The sequence below is a fragment of the Micropterus salmoides genome, unplaced genomic scaffold (genome assembly GCF_014851395.1).
Source record: "Micropterus salmoides isolate LMB-PRFRI ecotype aquatic unplaced genomic scaffold, ASM1485139v1 Ms_hic_scaffold_17, whole genome shotgun sequence".
In the NCBI taxonomy this organism is placed as follows: Eukaryota; Metazoa; Chordata; class Actinopteri; order Centrarchiformes; family Centrarchidae; genus Micropterus; species Micropterus salmoides.
Window position 1 is genome coordinate 27,275,785 of NW_024040817.1, and position 21,566 is coordinate 27,297,350.

General features: G+C 46.2%; 1 pseudogene; it reads left to right on the forward strand.

Annotated features, from left to right (window-relative positions):
* Positions 1 to 1,591: 1,591 nt before the first annotated feature.
* Positions 1,592 to 7,779, forward strand: LOC119906859 (annotated as a pseudogene).
* Positions 7,780 to 21,566: the final 13,787 nt, after the last annotated feature.

The following is a 21,566-nucleotide window of genomic DNA, read 5'->3' on the forward strand; positions in this document are numbered from 1 at the left end:
TGTCAATCAAATCAACCACGCCTCTAATAATGCAGAACTTTGAGGCTTAATATCATTTAAATAGGTGAGTTATAAAAAAGTTCACCCCCCTCACAGTTGTCATGAAGGGCAAAATTAGCAATATACACTAAAACCATCTTTTGTACCAGGCTGTAAACATGTTTTATTCTGCTGTAAAGTTGGGCATTTTAACATGGGGGTCAATGGGGATTGACTCCCTTTTGGAGTGTTGGACCGTGACTTTAAATTACCCTTTTTTAGATGGTTTGGTCCAAGTTAATCAGTTTTATTACAAGTAAATGAATAAAGCTTACAGAGCTCTGGGTCAATCTTCCTTTCATAATCTCACAGGAGCCAGCCTCAAGTGGCCACTCGATGATTCGCAGGTTTTCGGCCTTCCGGGAACGCTTCAGCCTGGAGACAGGAAGTTTGCTGCTTGAGCTCACAGCCACTTTAGAGGGAATGAAGCATCCTGGAGACAGTAAAACAGTAGTGTCTCAGAGCGAGGGGGGCAGAGACAGCAGAACACAGAGCGTCAGGTGTCATGATATTCTCTCACTACTGTGCTGCAACTGTTAACCGTTTGCGTTAATACATTGACTACACACTGGCCGACAACATTTATATTTAAATATACTGATTACAATTTTGTCATTCAGAAGTCGCGGACTAGCCCCGAAGCTGTGAACAATGTGCTCTCTCTCTCTCGTGCTCTCTCTAAATGCAAGCAGTCTGAGTAACGGTGGTGGGGGCGTCACATTACGTGAACTTCAAACAAAATGTATCAATTATTGCGAGCAGCCTCCGCTCTTTGAAGATTTGTGAGACAGGCTTTGTTATGAATATTATTGCATATTAACATGGAAAATATTTTTGTTGCTGTTGTTGAGTTACATTCAGGGCTACAGTCAAAACATCTGGGGCTAAAGCCCCGGAAAAATGACCTGGCAACGCCGTTGGTTAGAAGCGAAGCAGGATGAGGGCGTGACATGACGCGACACGGGGGAGGCTGACCCATGCGTAATGGGCCGGGGACAGGATGGGTGGCCCCGCAGCTGTGCAGGTGCGGACGAGGTCATGTACTGCGACCGTACCAGCCGCGCACAGAGCAGGCCCAGAGTGAGCAGTGGCTGCTCCTCCCACTGTCAGGCTGGGAGAAGGCACACTCACAGAGGACAATCACTCAGACAGAACACTCAGTATTGAGCGATTCATGGAAAAACGGGAGACATCTCGTAGGTAGAAACAGACAAACAAGCACAGGGAAGACCAGGAGGTCGCTGTGCAGATGTCATCCACCGTCATCCCACCGTGCAACACCGCAGAGGAAGAGACACCTCTCGTGGAGTGTGCCCTGATGCCGTCCAGGGGAGATTGACCGGCTGACACATGAGCTGCTGACATGAGGCCTCCACCGCCTGTGGAACAACACAGCAGAGCACCTCCGTCAGACCGTCCACCATCTCCTGAGATAGCCGTGCTCTCCAGTGAGAGGAGTCCAACACCACACCCAGGTAGGTGAGCCTCTGGGAGGGGAGAGGAACCGGCTCTGGAACCGCTGCGGTGGGAGGGCATCAGGGTCCTGTTTTAAATGAACGACCTGCTGCTGCTGGTGTGGTCCTGGGATGAGCCGGTGGTGCAGACGGCCAGGCTCGTCGCACACCCATCTCCCCTGAGCAGCGAGGGTCGGCCAACAGCAAGCAATTCGGGTGCTAGATGACGTTAGCCGCAGCTAATGAATGTTGTATCACCTGTTGTGTTCAATCCACACTGCTTATAAAACTGCATAGCTACAGGAATTCTGTACATGTAACCCATTTTTTACTTACAGAGCACAACCATATAATGTGCAATGCAATTAATGACAACTTGTTAACTACTGTAAGTCAACACACGCCGCAGACTCTCAAACCCAGTGTAACTAAATAAAACTGTAATGTTCCAGATCAGCAATAAACCTGTCACCTGTTTTTCACTTACAGAGCACAACCATGTAGCCTAAAGCGTCAACAACTAATGACAGCTTATAAAATACCGTAAGTCAACACATCCCCCAGACTCTCAACCCAGTGCAACGTTATAACTAAATAAAACTGTAATGTTGCATGATCAACAATAAACCTGTAACCTGTTTTTCACAGAGCACGACCATGTTATGTGCAATGCAATTAATGACAGCTTAAACTACTGTAAGTCAACACATCCCCAGACTGTCAAACCCAGTGTAACATTAAGTAACTGTAACATTACATGATCAACAATAAACCTGTTCGCAGCCACCGTTAATAATTAACATGATGGCCGCCAGCTGGACGTAAATGATTATGTTAATCGAGGAGAATAACAGCAAGCTCATCAGACATTTCCTAAAAATAAACATTGTTCACATGTTCCGCACCTCAAGTCTGAGTCAAGTCTGATGTACTTTGAGGATGAGTCTCAAGTCGAGTCTGATGTCACTGTGTATGTGAAGTCTGATTGGAGTCTCAAACTCGAGTCCCCATCTCTGCACATGGGGTCTTCCTGGTCAGCAGAACCAGCTGACCAGGACCGTTAGCTTCCTGATAGCTCAACGTTACCCTGACGTTAGCATCCTGTTAGCTTGCCTTGTTGCGGCAACATAGCCAATGTCGAGGCTGGCGTCACCGGAGGTTGGAACGGGGGAATGGGGGAACCGCTGGGAGATCCGTGAACAGGAAAAGCGGAGTCAACTGACTCCCGTTCTTCCTTAACAGCAGGCCGTGGGCTTCGTCCAGAGAGTGGGTGGTAAACCCAATTGCGATAGCTTTAAAGGTGAAGCCTGTATGAAGTAGAACCTTGGTAAACTAATCTTCACACCATGTATGAAACAAAACATATCTGAAATGCAGTCATCACAACACTATTCTGTTGGAATGACGTGCAGACAACATAATGGGCACTATTGTTGCTATATGATAACATAAAATACAGCAGTATAGTGCGGATTTCTGAGGATGCTCTGGTTGATATTATAGCCTAATAATATGATGTTAGCAGCTGTTACACTGTTTTGTCACAATTATAGCAGCTGAATTGGTGTAATGCACAGATCGGTTCTGACAATATCTGAATAGCCCCCCAACCCCAATAATTCTTTATTGTAATTAAATTTAGCCAGATTTAGATTTTTATTGTGTTGTTATAATGTATCAGTGTTTTCATTAACAGTTTAACTTTAATGATTAGAGAGGCTGCTGTCAGTCGTTTAAATGTTTCCATGGGTGGAGTAATGTCACTGCAAATATCGTGGGACAAAACAAAAAAACTGTAGTTAAAAGCTTGACAGGATGGACAGAGGAAACCCTGTAGAGGAAACAGAATTCAAATTTTAGCCTCTGAAATGTTTAAATACTTTAATGGAGCTCAGCATTGGGAAGGGGGGGGACCCGCAGCTATGCAGGTGCAGATGAGGTTGGGACAGCAACAGCATCAGCTGCGCACAGAGCAGGGCCAGCTGCTCCCCCACTGTCCGGATGGGAGAAACTCACCGTGCACTTACAGAGGACAATCACTCAGACAGAAACCTGAAAGAAATGGACGAAAGAGCATGGGGAAGACCAGGAGCTCGCCATGCAGATGTCGTCTACCGACATTCCACTGTGAAATCCCAAAGAGGAGGAGACGTCTCTTGTGTGAGTCCTCCCGGAGGAGATACACCGGCTGACGCATAGGCCTGTGAAATAGCATCGCACAGCCTGGGAGATAAGCGCGGCACTGACAGGGGAAAGCAGCGTAGCAGGACAGTGTGTGCACCGGGTTGAGGAGGTGAGACCTAGCTCCTCAGCCCCATGGGGGGTGGAAAGAAGCCTGAGAGGGTAATCACCTGCGATCGGAAGGAGCTGGTGATGCTTTGTTTGTTTCCTGCACTAGATTGCTACTAAGTTTGTCAACAAATGTTGTGTCTACTGCATGGGTGTACGATCACCAAACAATGCTGTTGATCTGATCCTCCATGGCGGAGTGCGGTGACGGATGTACCTGGAGTGGTTCAGATGTCCGACTGCAACCGCTATGTATGCGGCATGGAGAGTGCCTAATACGACTTACAAATAGATGGCAGAGAAAGCGAGGAAAAAGGGTAGGGAGGCAGGTTCATCTGAAAAAACTCTTGAAGCTGGGGGTCTTTGACTGCGACTCCAGACCTTTATGTCTTCGCCCTGACGTCCCCTGGGCTTTGGTCCCGGTGCCCTGGAGAAACCCTACCACTGGTCGCAGTGTGTGTTCTGTGCATCTTAGGTCGCTGCCCCGAGCCTCTTTCTCTGCTGCAGGTGTTCCTGCACCGCTCCGGATGGGTCTGATAAATGCCCATTTCTTTTAATAAAAGTCTCTTTTGCTCAGTGATTTATTTACTTCCAAAAACATGGACTTGTTGCTCATGGAGACTTGGCAACGGGATATTGAATATCACCTGAATGGGCTTTGTCCTGTGGACTGTAATTTTATCAGCACGCCAAGACTCACAGGCTGTGGTGGAGGTCTTGCTGTGGCACGTACACTTCTTTTGAACTACAGATGAGAAAAGTTGGTCGTTCAAATACATTTTATTGTATTTTAGTTTACCGGCCACCATCAGCAAACCCCCATATAGTTAAACATCACAGACTTTCAATACTGGACTCCTTTGGCCAGCAGCATCAGTAGATGTATTTGCACAGCTTTAATCTGATTATATCAGTGACGACCAGGAAAGGATAAGCACCCTAACCAGACGGATTCAATGGTACTAGACCAAGGCAATGGACAAACGACTACGAGCAAGCAGTGTACATGTGGCAAATTCTGTAAGAACGAGTGAGGCCTAAAGATCCACCAAGGGAAGATAAAGTGTCTGGTGGGGACAGGACCAACACAATGCACAGGTGTTCAACCTGGTGAGACACAGGAGGAGCCAGGCCCGGAGACACCCCACAGTGCCCTGAACCTCCAAGTGTTGCAAAAGACTCCCTCCAGCATCAAGTCTGAGAGGAGGCGGATCAAGTGGCCAGCAGCTAACATGACCTCAATGTGGAACTAGTTTCGGTGTTGACCAGATTCTGGAGGCCAGCATGAGGGGAAATGTTGACAGGAAACTGCAAGCCCTGAAAATGATAATTGAAAGCATTGCATCTGAACGGTTCGGTGAAGAGATGAAGGAAGGAGGCTCCAAAGGACCTCACTCAAAGAACCAATGAGAGGTGAGAATCCATAACATCAGGCAGGAGATGAAGACCCTGAAGCGACAGTACAAGCAGGCGAGGAGGAGCGCACTGGCCTGGCACAGCTGATGTGCATCCCACGAAAGAAGATCAGGATCCTTCGACTGGCAGAGTGGCACCGGAGGCGCCGCCGTGAAAGAGCCCAAAAGCGGGCTGCATTCATTGCCAACCCCTTTAAGTTCACTAATGAGCTGCTAGGACAAAAGCGTCTGCTCTCAGGAGGAGATTGATCACCACCTGAAGGCAACTCAGCAAGAGAAAAGGAGTTGGGGGAGTGCAGCATGCTGACAGACCCTCCTGAGCCAAGTTTGCAGTTGAACATGGCAGAGCTGCAGCTGAAGGAGGTTCGGGAGGTTGTCAGGAAAGCACAAGCAAGCTCTGCTCCAGGCCCAAACAGCACTTTGTTCAAAGTGTATAAGAACTGTCCTAAACTCCTGCTGCGCCTGTGGAAGATCCTGCATGTTATGTGGAGGAGGGGCAAGATTCTTGAACAGTGGAGAGTTGCTGAGGGGGTCTGGATTCCAAAGGAGGAGAACTCCAAGAAGATAGACCAGTTCTGCATCATCTCCCGGCCAAGATCTTCTTCAGTGCTGTCTCCAACCTTCCTCTCAAAGAACAGACGCACACTGGTGTTGTGATGCAGCTCCTCAGAGAGAGAACAATCTGTCAGTGCTGAGTGGTACTCTAGTCTTTCACTCTCTTGCACGGGACACAGGGAGAATAAGCATGAGGAAACGGCTAGCTTGACTTTAAAAAAGAATTCAAATCGATAAAAAAATGCATATGGCTCAATACCACACAAGCTTGTGCAGCTCACTCTGAAAACATCACGTCCCCAGCAGAGTCAGAGACCTCATTGCCGACTATTACAACAACTTCAGGATGAGAACCTCTTCAGGAGCAGTGACATCAGGCTGGCACAAGATCGAGATCAGAATCATCACGGGCTGTACCATCTCCGTAATTCTGTTATCCCTGGCCATGAATATGTTCACAAAGTCTACTGAACAAGAGTGCAGAGGGCCCAAGACGAAATCAGCTCAACGTCAGCCACCGATAAGAGCATTTATGGATGACCTCATAGTCACCACAGAGTCAGTTCCAGGCCGGTGGATTCTCAAGGGTCTCGAAAAGCAAATGGAGTGGGTAGGGATGCGTTTTAAACCAGCCAAGTCAAGATCAATGGTGCTGAGAAGAGGAGAGGTGGATGACAAATCCCGGTTCAGTGTTGCAGGGGCAACAATCTCGACCGTCACTGAAAAGCCTGTCAAGAGCTTAGGCAAGGTGTTTGACAGCACCCTGAGGGATGCAGCATCCATCCGATCAACCTGCACTGAGCTGGACAGATGGCTAAAATCAGTGGACCAGTCTGGATTGCCAGGGAAGTTCAAAGCTTGGCTATACCAGCATGGCATTCTTCCCAGGATCCTCTGGCCACACCTCATCTATGAAGTGCCAATCTTGACTGTGGAAACCTTTGAGAGGAAGGTCAGCAGCCACCTCAGAAAATGGCTGGGGCTTCCAAAAAGTCTAAGTAGCATTGCACTCCATAGGCACCGCAACAAACTGCAACTGCCACTCAAGTCCTTGGAAGAGGAGTTCAAGGTAACGAGAGCCAGGGAAGTGTTGTAATATAGAGACTTGAGCGATCCAAAGGTGGCAAAGGCTGGGATTGAAGTGGGGACTGGTTGGAAGTGGAAGGCTGAGGGGGCTGTTCGACAAGCAGAGGCAAGATTACATCACAACAGGCTGGCGGGAGCGGTAACAAGAGGCAGGGCTGGACTGGGTTCCTTTTCAACTCCCCACATTGACACCACCAAAGGGAAGGAAAGGTGCTGCCTAGTCCAGGAGGAGATGAGAGCAGTGGTTGAGGAGAACAGTGGGAATGAGGCATCAGGGTGCCTGGATACGATGGGAGAACGCGATCGAGAGGAAGGTGACATGGGCAGAGCTGTGGAAGGCAGAGCCACAGTGGATCAAGTTTCTCATCCAGGCGGTATATGATGTGCTTCCCAGCCCATCAAACCTTCACATATGGGTCAAAGTGGAGTCACCAGCATGTCCACTGTGCTCCAAGCGTGGAACCCTAGAGCACATTCTGAGCTGCTGCTCTAAGGCACTGGGAGAGGGAAGGTACAGGTGGCCAAGCGCTCCCACCCCTCCAAACAAGCCATCACACCTTCATCAAAGCTGGAGAGCAGCCAAGACCAGCTGCAAAAACATCTGCAGGCATCCTGGCCACTACGTTGTGACTACCACCTTAAGACCAGATGTTGTTCTTTTGTCTGAGTCTACAAAACAAGTGGTTCTGTTGGAGCTAAAAGTCCCTTGGGAAGACTGCCTGGAAGAGGCCTTTGAAAGGAAGCTCACCAAGTATGAAGGACTAGTCGGCGAGTGTCGACAAACCGGATGGAGAGCAAGGTGTCTCCCAATAGAGGTCGGATGCAGGGCTTTGCAGCCCTGGTCAGAGTCTTCAGATGGACAAACTGCAAGTTGTACAGAATGCAGCTGCAAGACTTTTGCTGAAGACCAACAGGAGATCACACATTACTCCTGTGCTTAAGACTCTTCATTGGCTTCAAATTGGTTTTAGAGTGCATTTTAAATGTTTAACCATTACTTACAGAGCCTTGCATGGTCAAGCTCCCTCTTACATCCAGGATCTATTGCACACACTTCTGGTCGTTCTCTGAGGTCTTCAGGCCAAGACCGTTTAACTGTTCCAGAACAGATTTTGAAACAAGACCTGATCCTAGTTTTCTGTATGGTGGCTTCCTTTAGGCTTGGACTCTGTGGAAACGTTTAGAAAACACCTTAAGACACATCTATACTAGCATTTAACTAGCCATTTGGTTTTGTATTTTATGTGTTATTGTTTTTATTTGTTTTATGAATTTTTTTACTGTGAAGCACTTTTTGACCCCTGTTGTCTGTGGAAGATGCTATATAAATAAAGTTTCTTACTTACTTACTTACTCTAAGGCATGAAAGCAGGATTAGGGCGCAGGACAGCGGAGCTGCCATCACCTTGGATCCGGAGACAAGATGGATCGACAGAGAGGGCAGCCAGATCGCTGACCCTCTTGGTCGACATCAGAGTCACGAGCAGAGCGACCTTGGCCGAAAGGAACCGCAGGTCCGCCATCTCCAAGGGCCTGAAAGGGGCTTGGGTCAGGGCATGTAAAACTAGCGGCAAATCCCACTGTGGAGAGGAAGGCCGCAACACCGGCCTGTGCCTCCACACCCTCTTCAGGAAACGCTGCACCAGCAGGTGAGTGAACACCATCCTGTCAACGAAGCCTTTGTGGCAGGATGAAATGGTGGCTGCATAGGTTTTAACTGTACTGAACGCCAGACCTCTGTCAGTAAGCAGCCGAAGGAACGAAAGCACCCCCGGAAGCGGACAAGCTACAGGGTCCAACTCTTGGTCCAAACACCAGCATTAACCATTTGGAGAAGTAAGAGGACTGAGTAGAAGCGGCTCTCGACCCCTGGATGGTGCACACCACCGCCAGAGAGAAACCCTCTAGGTGCTGCCGCTCAGCCCCTGTGGGTCTGGCCGAGAAGCGGATAGCCTCCTGCCTGAGACGCCAGGGATATACTTCGAGGCCCTCACCACTCTTGGCGAGCCACATGGTGGAGCAGCTCTGTCAGAGCGTCCACGCGCTCCAGGGAGAACCGCACTTTCAGGAGGGAGGAATGCAGCACCACGCCCAGGTAGGTGAGCATCTGGGAGGGAAAGGTAGTGTTTTTTTTCCAGTTCACCATGAAACCCAGGGGAGAAAGGTGTGAAACAAGCTTGGCCGTTTGCACCAACGCCTCATCCTGGAACCGTGCCAGCAGCAGCAGGTCATCCAGGTAAAACAGGACTCTGATGCCCGCCCGCCGCAGTGGCTCCAAGGCAGTCTCGACACACTTGGAGAACGTGCGTGGAGCCAGAGAGTCACCGAAAGGCAGGTGGTTGTATTGATACTGGACACCTTGGAAAAAGAAGCGCAGGAACTTCCTGTGTGCTGGGATGACGGGAACGTGAAAATACACGTCCTTCAGGTGGATGGAGGACAGCCAGTACACCTGCCGCACACACTCCAGCACCTGGTTCACTGTCAACATACGAAAAGGTCTGTCCATAATCGCTTTGTTGAATAGTGACAGATCCAAGATGGGTCTCATCCCCCCCTCTTATTCCTCACCAGGAAATAGCAGCAGTAGAACCCCTGGTCCCCCCCCAGAGAATAGTCTTATTGAAACATCGGAGCCAGGCTGTCCAGCCAGCTGCGGCTCTGTTTGTGTTTTATTTCAAAACATTCAGTGCTTTTGGCAGAACATGAAAAGTTGACACACAATTCCTCCCCAGCTTGTCATTGACGCTTGGAGGGGCCCTGTGGCTGCGCTGAAGGGCTGGACCATGAGCAGGCAACCCCCGGGACCCTGGGAGCCCGCCGTTGAGCCGGCAGGGCTAAGTCCTGCCTTCCTCCGGTCACAGCAGTCCCGCCAGCGAGCTGGAGAACGGGGTTGGGGGAAGCTGGGCCCAGCCGACGTGCCGCCTGATGCTCTCTGCCTCCTGGGCAGCGGACCGCATCGTGTCAACCAGTGTCCGGAAATGAGGACCGAAGAGCCTGTCCGGGCTCACCTGGAGCCTCCACCAGATCCTTCCTAACAGACTCAGGGATGGAGGAGTGCAGGAGCCACAGGATATGGTGAATCTGGGTCAGCCAGACACTTATCTGGGCAGCGGCGCACTCCACTCGCACTCTGGCCACCCACTGCGGTCCAGGCGCCGCCTGAACTGGCTACCGAAGAATGCCATGAGGTTGGGCTCCAGCGGAGGGACCTTCGGACCCTTGTCCGAGAAGCCTTCCACCTTGGTGATGGGGATATACGAGGTAACAGAAGCCCGCAGAGTCTTTGGGTCTGAGGCGGCACCTTCCTGGTACTGCCGGATGGGAAGGAAGAGGGGCCAGACCGGGTCCCACCTAGCTGGCTAGCTAAGAGCGAGAACACTGGCCATCTCATCCGGAGGAGAGAGCTCTTGGGCTGGGGGAACAGACAGCTGACAGTGGTTGGCCACCCTCTGGATGATGGCAGGAAGCTCTCTGATGAGCGGAGGCCGACAGCAGAACAGAAACCTCGCAAGAGAAGGCTACCTCGGGGTCAGGATCCCCAGCCTCAAGGTCAGCGATTGCCGCGGCCAGGGAAAACAGGGAGCTGTTGGGAGACCCGTGAATAGAAGAGGAGCCATACGACTACGGCTCTTTCGGTAGCAGCAGGCTGAGGGCTTTGTCCAAGGAGTCCTCCTGCTAAATGGTGAATTATCCTGCCGCTCATCAGGGATAAGGAGGGCGCAGAACGGGCAATGTGAGCCGAGAGTGAGTGGTTGGCCGGTATTATCAGCTGCGTCCACATTGTCCTAAAGCCTTCATTTAGGCCGATCTTGTATCGAGATTTTTTTGCAAGACATGCAAAGACTTGTAGATGGTCAGGCCTACTTAGGGATGGCATTTTTGGTTCAATCATATTAAAAAATGTCACAGACACCCATGTTCACTGAACTTGAAAATAACCTACAACAATAAAGTTGATAATTAACACTTGTCCACTAGTGGTCACCACCTTCTTCAGTGAGTCCAGCTGTCTTTGCTGTTCCTCTGCTCCAGATGGTCTTAGAGTTCAAAGTGACCCAAATCTTTTCAACTTTCATATGTGGTCCTGTTATGGCCGCCGCTGGCTGCTGTTTATTGAGTATTAATTGTGCTGTTCCTGTGAGTGATTCTGACAGTTATGCTAATCCAGCTGTGTGAATCCCCGTTGAGGACTGGTCCCTGTGGAGCTGATACCGCCTACTTCCTGGTTGCTGTTCGCTGGTGTCTGTGATTGGTGTGGCTGTGATGTGACCAAATCTACCTAACAGGAGTCTCCAATTAACCCCAGCTGCACTTTAAATAGCTCGTGTGTCCATAGTTCAGGGCGGTTTTAGTTAATTTTCTTCCATTGTCTTTTTGTAAGCTTATGGATGCTGACCTGTTTTCATTCTTATCTACGTAACTGTCTTTGGACAAGACCCTCTTTGGTTTCATTTTGTGTATCGGTTGTTTGTCAGCACCTGTATAGCCCTCTTTTTGTTGTACACTGCTCAAAAAAATAAAGGGAACACTAAAATAACATCCTAGATCTGAATGAATTAAATAATCTCATTAAATACTCTTTACATAGTTGAATGTGCTGAAAACAAAATCACACAAAAATGATCAATGGAAATCAAATTTATCAACTGATGGAGGTCTGGATTTGGAGTCACACTTAAAATCAAAGTGGAAAACCACACTACAGGCCGATCCAACTTTGATGTAATGTCCTTAAAACTCAAAATGAGGCTCAGTAGTGTGTGTGGCCTCAATGTGCCTGTATGACCTCCCTACAACGACCGGGCATGCTCCTGATGAGGTGGCGGATGGTCTCTTGGGGGATTTCCTCCCAGACCTGGACTAAAGCATCCACCAACTCCTGGACAGTCTGTGGTGCAACGTGGCTGGAGCGAGACATGATGTCCCAGATGTGCTCAATTGGATTCAGGTCTGGGGAACGGCGGGCCAGTCCATAGCATCAATGCCTTCCTCTTGCAGGAACTGCTGACACACTCCAGCTCTTGCATTAGGAGGAACCCAGGGCCAACCGCACCAACATATGGTGTCACAAGGGGTCTGAGGATCTCATCTCGGTACCTAATGGCAGTCAGTCATTAAACCCCCGACTTTAACCAAAACCACCCCATTTGTTGTTCTCTACCTCATTTCCAATCCCAATTATGTTACTACTCTCCACGACGAGCTGGGTTGTAACAGGTCCAAATCCGATATAAGTCAGATTTTTGAAATGCAAGAGAGTGTGTGCTGTGGGGCTTAATGCAGTGTACAGTGCCAAAAACAGTAATGATGTCATAAAAATGACAGAAAGTTGTCAAAATTCATCAGAAATGTGACCCCGGTAGGAAACCAAGAGAGGGCAATGAAATACGGGAGTCTCCAGTGAGGGTTAGCAAGTATGAGCTAACCGGAGTTAACCTTAGTAGCCTACTTGTTTACTACCGACAGTGTCAGTGTGCTGAATGTGACGTATTATTCTTTTGCCAGTCACTTGCAGGCCGTGGACAGTTCACACTTCAGTCTAATATGGGACAAATTTAAACAACAATTTTGCAAACATTAGAATTTAAGACCTGCAGTGTGAATGTAGCCTAAGACAGTTGCAGAGAATGCAAGCAGCTTTTACCACAACATCTGACAGAGATAGGGTTGCCAACTTCAAAACAGAAAAAAAGGGATGCCTACTGCAGCGGGGGCCACAGCCCTTGGGGGCCCGGCAACCACAACCTGTTTTCAGGAAAGTATTAAGATTAATACCAATGGACATTATAATAAGCTACACTGTAAAATAAAAATCTGTAATTTTACAGTTACAAAGTATTCCTGTATTTTTGAAAAACATGAAAATATCAAAATTACTAAAAATAAACTGAATTTACATGTCTAATGTAAAATAACATGAAAAACCTGTAGCTGTGTAGCTGTAACTTTAATACTGTAAAAACATTTCTTAAACTTGGTACAATTTAGTAACAGTTAACCTCCTGATCTCCTTTAATCAAAAAAAAATTAGAAAATAAAAACATTGAATAAATGTTATTTTAATCAGTGTGTAATGTCTACAAGCATTGTTAAGCTGTTAACTAAAATTGGTAAAATTACAGAAAGGTAATATTTAATTTATTGTTAAATGACAGGTGTCCACACATTTTAATGGGCTTGAAAAATAAATGTAAACTTCCTGTAAAATTTATGGGTTTGTGATTAAAAATTTATTTTAATGCCATTTTACAGATACTTCAATTAAGGCGTCTTAGCTATAGGTGTATTATCAAAACCTCAAACCAACATCTGTTTTTTTAATTAAAAAATACCACATGTTCACATTTTACATTAGAGTAATATATATCCATTTGTCTTCGACCGGAAACCCCTTTTGAGTTATCTTGTACTAGGTTTATTTATGACAATTTCAGACTTCCTTAAATTAACTTAATTTGAGGAAACTCAGACCTTTTAAATTACCACCACAATACAAATACCCACATCTGATACTATTTAGAGACAAAGGAGAGGGGATAATGGTACATCCAAATGGTGATTTTACATAGAGTGAACATCATGCACAATCCAAAGACTTCCTCACTTTCTGGATCTGGCCAGTTTTTGTATCTGGTAAATGTTGTTATGGCTGTATGTGTTTCCCTGTGCTGTGCATCCATGTTCCTTTTATGTCCTCTAGTTCTACCCGAAGAGCTGATTGCTGAATTAGGTCCACCTGGCCTTGGAAGGCAGTGCACAACTGTGTGCACCTGAGTTAGGGAAGTCCACAATCTCTAAATTAAGTTGGTATACAAAAGAGATGCAAATATGTGCAAGCAGAAAGAGTGGGAATGTGATACAAACACAACTCAAGCGAGACTTTAAATGAAATTCAATGTGAATTCAAACTCATCTTCTTAAAATGGTTTGAATAATACCTATTCAAACAACAAGTTTTTCTTGGCAGTCCTAATGAATCCATTTGTTTGCAAGTTTTTGGCATGCAAACCAAAAGTACATTTTCAGATTTGTCTGACTTTGGACGACAACACCTCAGGATGACCATTTTGCTTCTCAAGTTAGCTCAGTTGGAAAATATAAACATATCATCCCAGGTGTGCGAGACATTAAGTAAGTTTCCCTTAATAATGGTATGGTGACCAAATTATGGAGATGTGCAAGTCCATAGCCCTCTCCACATAATTAGGAGCAAAGTCAAGTAAGGCGGCTCTGGCTGCAAAAATGACAAAGCAGAAAACCACTCCCCTCCACCACCAGCTCATCCATCAAGTGTGAGCAACAATCACAAGGCAGATGATATTCACTTGCTTGCAATTCCTTACATTGAAAAAGCTTCAGAGTGTTAGATTTAAAACATAACTGCCATTAATAAGTAGGGCTGTGTGATATAACGATATACACTATATTGCAAAAAGTATTGGGACACCCCTCCGAATCACTGCACATCAGGTGTTCCAATCACTTCCATGACCACAGATAAAATCGAGCACCTAGGCCTGCAGACTGCTTCTACAAACATTTGTGAAAGACTAGGTCGCCCTCAGGAGCTCAGTGAATTGTGAATTGAAGCATGGTACTGAGATAGGTTGCCACCTGTGCAGTAAGTCCATTTGTAAAATTTCCTCACTACTAAATATTCCACGGTCAACTGTTAGTGGTATTATAACAAAGTGGAAGCGATGGGAACAACAGAAACTCAGCCACAAAGTGGTAGGCCACTGTGCACAGAAGCTGCACAGTGCGCCAACTTTCTGCAAGGGTCAAAGAGTCAATAGCTGCAGTCCTCCAAACATCGTGTGGCCTGTGGATTAGCTCAGGAACAGTGCGTAGAGAGCTTCATGGAATGGGTTTCCATGGCCATGCAGCTGTATCCAAGCCTTACATCAGCAAGTGCAATGCAAAGCGTTGGATGTAGTAGTGTAAAGCACGCCACCATCACGCCTATATCTCTCATCTAAAATTATCTATTAAATTTATGCTCATACCATAATGTAGGCATGTGGTTCATTTACATTGTAACAATATTTCTTAACAAACAGGCAGCATATGAAATCCAGAGTAATGAATCAGAAAATGAGTACGTTACACTGCCTTGTCATGCTGTCACATGTCTGACAGGCCACCGTCCACCACAAAGAACACTGGCCTACAAATTGTGATGTTTGGATTGATACTCATCAGGCATTTGATTTCTCCCGCTCTCGTCATCTTTTGCACCCGCTTTCGATTCAGAGGGGACACAGGGGCTTATCTGACTCCTTTGGCCCTGAATCTGCTGGTATTTATCAAATCAACAACGGCAGAGAGTATTACACAATCAGGGGTAGAATAGAACAAGTCTTCAGAGAATACAGGTGGGAAGATTTGCGTGGGATGCTGCATTAAATACAACTTGGAAATACATGACAAACCACGTCCTGTATTAATTCAAAACGGGACAAGCTAGTTCTCAAATATGGGACAATTCCGTATTGAGAACTAGAATTAGGATCCCAAATATATTCTCAACAATTCTGCGAGTTGGTAATTAAAAACCATCTGGTCTTCTGGCAGGCATCTTTCTGGGTGGAGCCATAGAAGACAGGGCTTCATAGTGATAGTGGTTTAATTTCTCCCATGTGCATTGGACACTTTAAAAAACTAATTTGATTGTACATACTGTAGGGTGTAGGAAAGAAGATGTTATTGCTTTTCTAGGTTAAGATTAGGACATACAGGACTCAATACTACTTTATACAACATGGAAAGGACAGTGTCTGATAAATGTGAGACTTGAGCATAATTTATACTTCTGCATTAAATCTATGCCGTAGCAATTTGGTCGATAATATCTGAAAGGTCTTGAGGAGCCGCACAATTACCCTTTTACCCCTATTCATGTTACTGCAGGGCTAAACTGGAATTTAGCAGAAGTCAACACATTCGATGCTATGATGCTACGGCCAACTCAGACTTGGTGTTTACTTGATGCAGAAGTTTCAATCAGGCTTTATAATGGAAAACTGTTGAAAGTGCTTATAAGGTGTAGGAAGGTTTTAGAAAGTTCTGTGAAGAAAGAGAAAGATCCTACGTTCCAGCACCCAACCGTTTCGCACTCTGCTGCAAACTGATCCAGTGAGAACTGAAGGTCATGGATCGATGATGCCATCAGGACCACATCATCCACAAAAAGCAGTGACGAGATCCCAAGCCCACCAAATCGCAGCCCCTCCTCGCCATAACTACGTGGCGAGGACTAGAGCTGGTCAGTTGTTCCACGACTGGGATGAAAACCGTATTATTCCTCTTCAATCTGAGATTCCTTGGAGTAGACTTTACCGGGGAGGCTGAGAAGTGTGAGACCCCTGTAATTGGCACACACTCTCTGGTCCCCCTTTTTGAACAGGGGAACCACCACCCCAGTCTGCCACTCCTTGGGCACTGTACCCAACTTCCACACAATGTTAAAGAGATGTGTCATCCAAGACAGCCCCTCCACACCCAAAGCTTTTAGCATTTCTGGGCGGATCTCATCAATCCCTGGGGCTTTGCCACTGTGGAGTTGTTTGACTACCTCAGTGACTTCCACCAGGGAAATCGATGAGAAACCCCCATCAGCCTCAAGCTGAGGGCGAGTCAGTTGGATTTAGGAGTTCCTCAAAGTGTTCCTTCCACCGCCCAATTACCTCCCCAGTTGAGGTCAACAGGGTCTCATCCTTCCCTGCTTCCCCCTCCTGAGATGGCGGACAGTTCTCCAGAAACACTTTGGTGCCGACCGAAAGTCCTTCTCCATGTCTTCTCCAAACTTCTCCCACACCCGCTGCTTTGCATCTGCCACAGCAGAGGCTGCAGCCCTTCGGGCCTGTCGGTACCTTACAACCGCCTACGGAGTCCTCCGAGACAACAAATCGCTGAAGGCCTCCTTCTTAAGTTGGATGGCTTCCCAGACCACCGGTGTCCACCACGGTGTTCGAGGGTTACCGCCCCTTGAGGCACCTAAGACCTTGAGACCACAGCTTTCCGCTGCAGCTTCAGCAATAGAGGTTTTGAACATTGCCCACTCATGTTCAATGTCCCCAACCTCCACAGGGATGCCAGAAAAGCTCCTGCTGTAGGTTTGAGTTGAAGATCTCTCGGACAGGGGCCTCCTCCAGATTTTCCCAGTTCACCCACACTACCCGTTTGGGCTTACCAGGTCTGTCCAGAGTCTTCCTCCACCCCCTGACCCAACTCACCACCAGATGATCAGTTGACAGCTCCGCCCCTCTCTTCACCCAAGTGTCTGAAACATGCAGCCTCAAATCAGATGAAACGATTACAAAATCGATCATTGATCTTCGGCCTAGGGTGCTCTGGTACCATGTACACTTATGAGCATCCTTATGCTTGAACATGGTGTTCGTTATAGACAATCCATGACTAGCACAAAAGTCTAACAACAAACACCCACTCTGGTTCAGATCAGGGGGGCCGTTCCTCCCAATCACACCTTTCCAGGTATCTCCATCATTGCCCACATGCGCGTTGAAGTCTCCCAGCAGAACTATGGAGTCCCCTACTGGAGCCCCATACAGAACTCCATTCAGGGTCTCCAAGAAGGACGAATACTCTAAACTGCTGTTTGGTGCATATGCACAAACAACAGTCAGAGTTTTCCCCCCCAACTACCCGAAGGCGTAGGGAGGTGACCCTCTCGTTCACCGGAGTAAACTCCAACGTAGCGGCGCTCAGCCTGGGACTTGTGAGTATCCCCACACCCACCTGGCGCCTCACACCCTGAGCAACTCCAAGAAGAATTGTGTCCCTCCCCTATCAAGGAGTACGTTTCCAGATCCGAGACTGTGCGTGGAGGTCAACCCCACCAGATCTAATTGGTAGCGCTCCATCTCCCGCACAAGTTCCGGTTCCTTCCCCACAGAGAGGTGACGTTCCACGTCCCCAGAGCCAGCCTCTGCCGCCCGGGTCTGGTTCATCGAGGCCCCTGACCTTCACTGCCACCCATGTGGCAGCGCACCCGACCCCTGCGAATTTTCCGATGGATGGTGGGGGGGTGCCACGTTGCTTCTTCGGGCTGTGCCCGGCCGGGCTCCGTGGCAAACCCGGCCACCAGGCGCTTGCCAACGAGCCCTCCCTCTGGGCCTGGCTCCAGACGGGGCTTCCTCCAGGCAGGGTCTCTCCTCCTCTTCCTCGTTTTGTCATCAAGGGTCTTTGTGAACCATTCTCAGTCTGGACCTCACCTACATGTCAGCAGTAAATAAAATGACCATTAATAAAAGCAGAATATTCAAATTTAAATGATCATCAAGTTCAGTCATTGTTCGTCTTAATATTATATAAATAACAATATTTAGTCAAAATACAATTGAATAATTGGTAGGTGTGTCTGGGGACCATCAATGTCTCTACATAACTAACCGAAGTAATTGACAGTGACCGACAAATACACTGGCTTTGCCATCCCTAGAGTCAAAACAGTTATAATAATGATTATAATTTGTCATTTAGCTGACGCTTTTATCCAATGGGGCTAACAATTGCTATATATGTCAGAGGTTGCACGCTTCTGGAGAAACTAGGAGTAAGTGTCTTACTCAAGGACACATTGGTCGATGTTCCAGTGGGAATTGAACCTGGGTCTCCCACACCAAAGGGATGTGTCTTATCCACTGCTCTTGTACGGCATACCATACAGGCACTGTACTGTATACTTCCATTACACTGTATGCCGCCAACCCGCATCTAGCTCAACCACGTGTGTCTCATTTATACAAACATCTGTTGCCCTCAGAATGTCTGTGTGACAATACATTCCGATGTGAAAAGATTATCCTGATCATCGTCAAAGGCCTCTTAGTGAGATATTTTAAAACCTCCAAAACAAGATACACACGTAGGATAAGGCAGGAATAAATGACTCATCATTCTCTGAGGTCTGTTCTAAATGCGTTCCATCAGGTAGATTGAGCCAAATCTGATTACACATTTAAAGTGCAGCTGGGGTTGATTGGCTGGTTCTCCAACTGGACTTGGGCAATTCCCCTCCTAAGACTGATAGATGTATCTCAAAGGATGAGCTGAGGTCTTCTAATATATAATATTATTATTTAATATTAATAATTTCACTGAAGAAATGTTCAATGTCTGAGTCAGGCCCTGATAACAAAAAATATTACAGCTCTGAATTTTCATCCATTAAGTAGTAATTACAACTCACAAATATTTGTTCATAAGTGCCCAAAGATGACTAATTCATATCTATCTGCTTTGAATGTGCTAAATAAGCACTATCTGTACATTTTGTGAAAATAAAAACTGAAATCAGACAAGTTTAAGTTGCCAAACTGAAGCCTGTGATTTAGAAAGAGTCTACAGCCATGCTTGCTGCTATGTGGGGTAGTACTTGGCCATAGGGGTCTTTGAGCAAACAATATTTAGCATGTTATTATCCTAACATTTTATCATGCATCAGTTCTAAACACCAAGTACAGCTGAATCTGATGTGAATGTAATCGGTTTTGCAGGTATTTGCTTCTATAACAAAGCACTTTTAACCTGATGGTGGTGCTAGAGTAAGTCAGGGGATCACAAAAGTTTTATCCTCTGGGGACCATAAATGTCTTTCCAACATTTCATGGCCGATAGACCTGCTCACCCATCTCCCTTCTAGTCCGCTCTACATTCCCATGGCTCACGTCGAATATCAACTCTGCTGCCTCTATTCCTCCTGCTGGCCTGTGGATCACTCTCATCATCACCTGTCCACTTCAAAACCCCTTATGTGCAACAAAGAACCACTTACCAACAAAGTTTGTTTTCTGCGATTGTGTCCTCCATAGTTTATTCCGCCACAATTAATACAGCTTTAAAGATTTAATATGGAAAGAAAAGATACCGTTCAGATCCTTTCCTTAAGTAAAAGTTTTAATACCACACTGTAGACTTAGCCCGTTACAAGTAAAAGTACATTGCATTGAAAATGTTACTTAAGAAAAAGTATGTAAGTATAATCCGGAAAATATATTTAAAGTATAAAAAGGAAATCCCTGTGAATGTATATTAATCATGAGATTATTATTCCTCATGCATTCATGTAAAAGTAGGATTCTACTGTTGAAGGTGGTTCAGGTGGAGCTCATTTAGAACTATTTTGTATAGGACTGCAAATAATCAATTATTTTCATGAATTCATCTGCTGATTATTTTCTCCATTAATCGATTGTTTGTAAAAAAAATTCTGAAAATAGTGAAAAATGCCATCACAGCGCTAGTTTTGTCTAACCAACAGTACAAAGAGATTATTTACACTACCGTCACGCCTACCCAGAGCTGTTATGTTTTCACTGGATGATTCAGAGACGTTAGGCTAGATTCACAAAAGCAACACTCAAAAACACAGAGAGGCAAAACCATTTAGCCAGAGTAATTGTACAACAGGATGTAAACTGACAAACTGGCGAAGAGTGGAGGCTGAACCAGGGTATTTGACTGCAGGTGGTGATTGCTGGATGAGCCGCAGGTGTGAGACTGCCGGTGGAGAGGAGCCAGGATCGGTCACAAACACACACACATACAGAGAGAGAGAGCACATGACAAAGGAGACAGACAGAGACAGCAGAGGAGGGAACCACAGGGAGAACACTAGGAAGTAGGAGGAGGCAAGGCCTAATCATAACAAGAGCTCAGAGTGACACCCTCACAAATCTTGTTTTCTCCAACCAATCGCACGAACCTCAAAATTATTAATACTACATTCTAATTATTCAAATAAAACAATTTAAAAGGAAAAGCAGCAAATCTTCATGTTTGTGAAGTTTGAACCATGAAATGTTTTACATGAAAAATGACCTAAATGATAAAGAGTCAACAGTTGCAAATTAATTTTCTGTCAACCGACTAATCATTTTGAAACACCATATTTTATAAATTCTATATGTTTGTGTGTAAAAAGCTTAATTTGTAAAGTACTAAAGCTGTCAGATAAATGTAGTGAAGTAAAAAGTAGCCTACAATATATCCAGTGTTGGGCAGTAGCGTCGCTGCAAGTAGCGCCGTTACTAGTTTAACTACATATCTCAGTAGCTTGGTGGTAGCTTCGCTGTTTTCTGGATCAAATAGTTTTTCAGTACCGAAGCTCTTTTATTGACCGAGTAGCGCCGGCGGAAGCACTTCCGTGTGACGGTGACATCACGTACCGATCCTTGGGCTGATGTCTGCGACTCTGCTGCAGGGGAATAAAGACACGCGCAACCAGTGGCAGTTCTAGACCAACTTTATTGAGGGGGTCAGACTGGGGCCAGTTGTTTTGTCAGAGGCCCACTTTCAATCCGGGACAAAAGAAACAAAGGCAATGTACAAGTTTTCAAAATGTCTTTTTTAGTATATAATGTAATGTTTTAGTATGTTTCAGTAACTTACAGTTATTTTTTTCAGTAACAGGATTTTCAGTAACTTAGTTATAGTTTTCTTAAATTACATTATACAAAAAAACATTCCTGTTTACTTTAGCTTAAGTTACAGTACATTCTTTGATGCAACACTTCTTTGTAAGGCTTAATGAACAGTAAGAGCTCCAGTGTCCTAGACATTCTCTGGATCCTAGTTTGTATTTTCTATCCCACTATAACTTTTGCTAGGAAAATAGAAACTTCTCCATATTCAACCCTGTTATTAGTCCTGATGTGAAGTATACACAAAATTAAATACTTGATAGTTGGCCATCATCTGT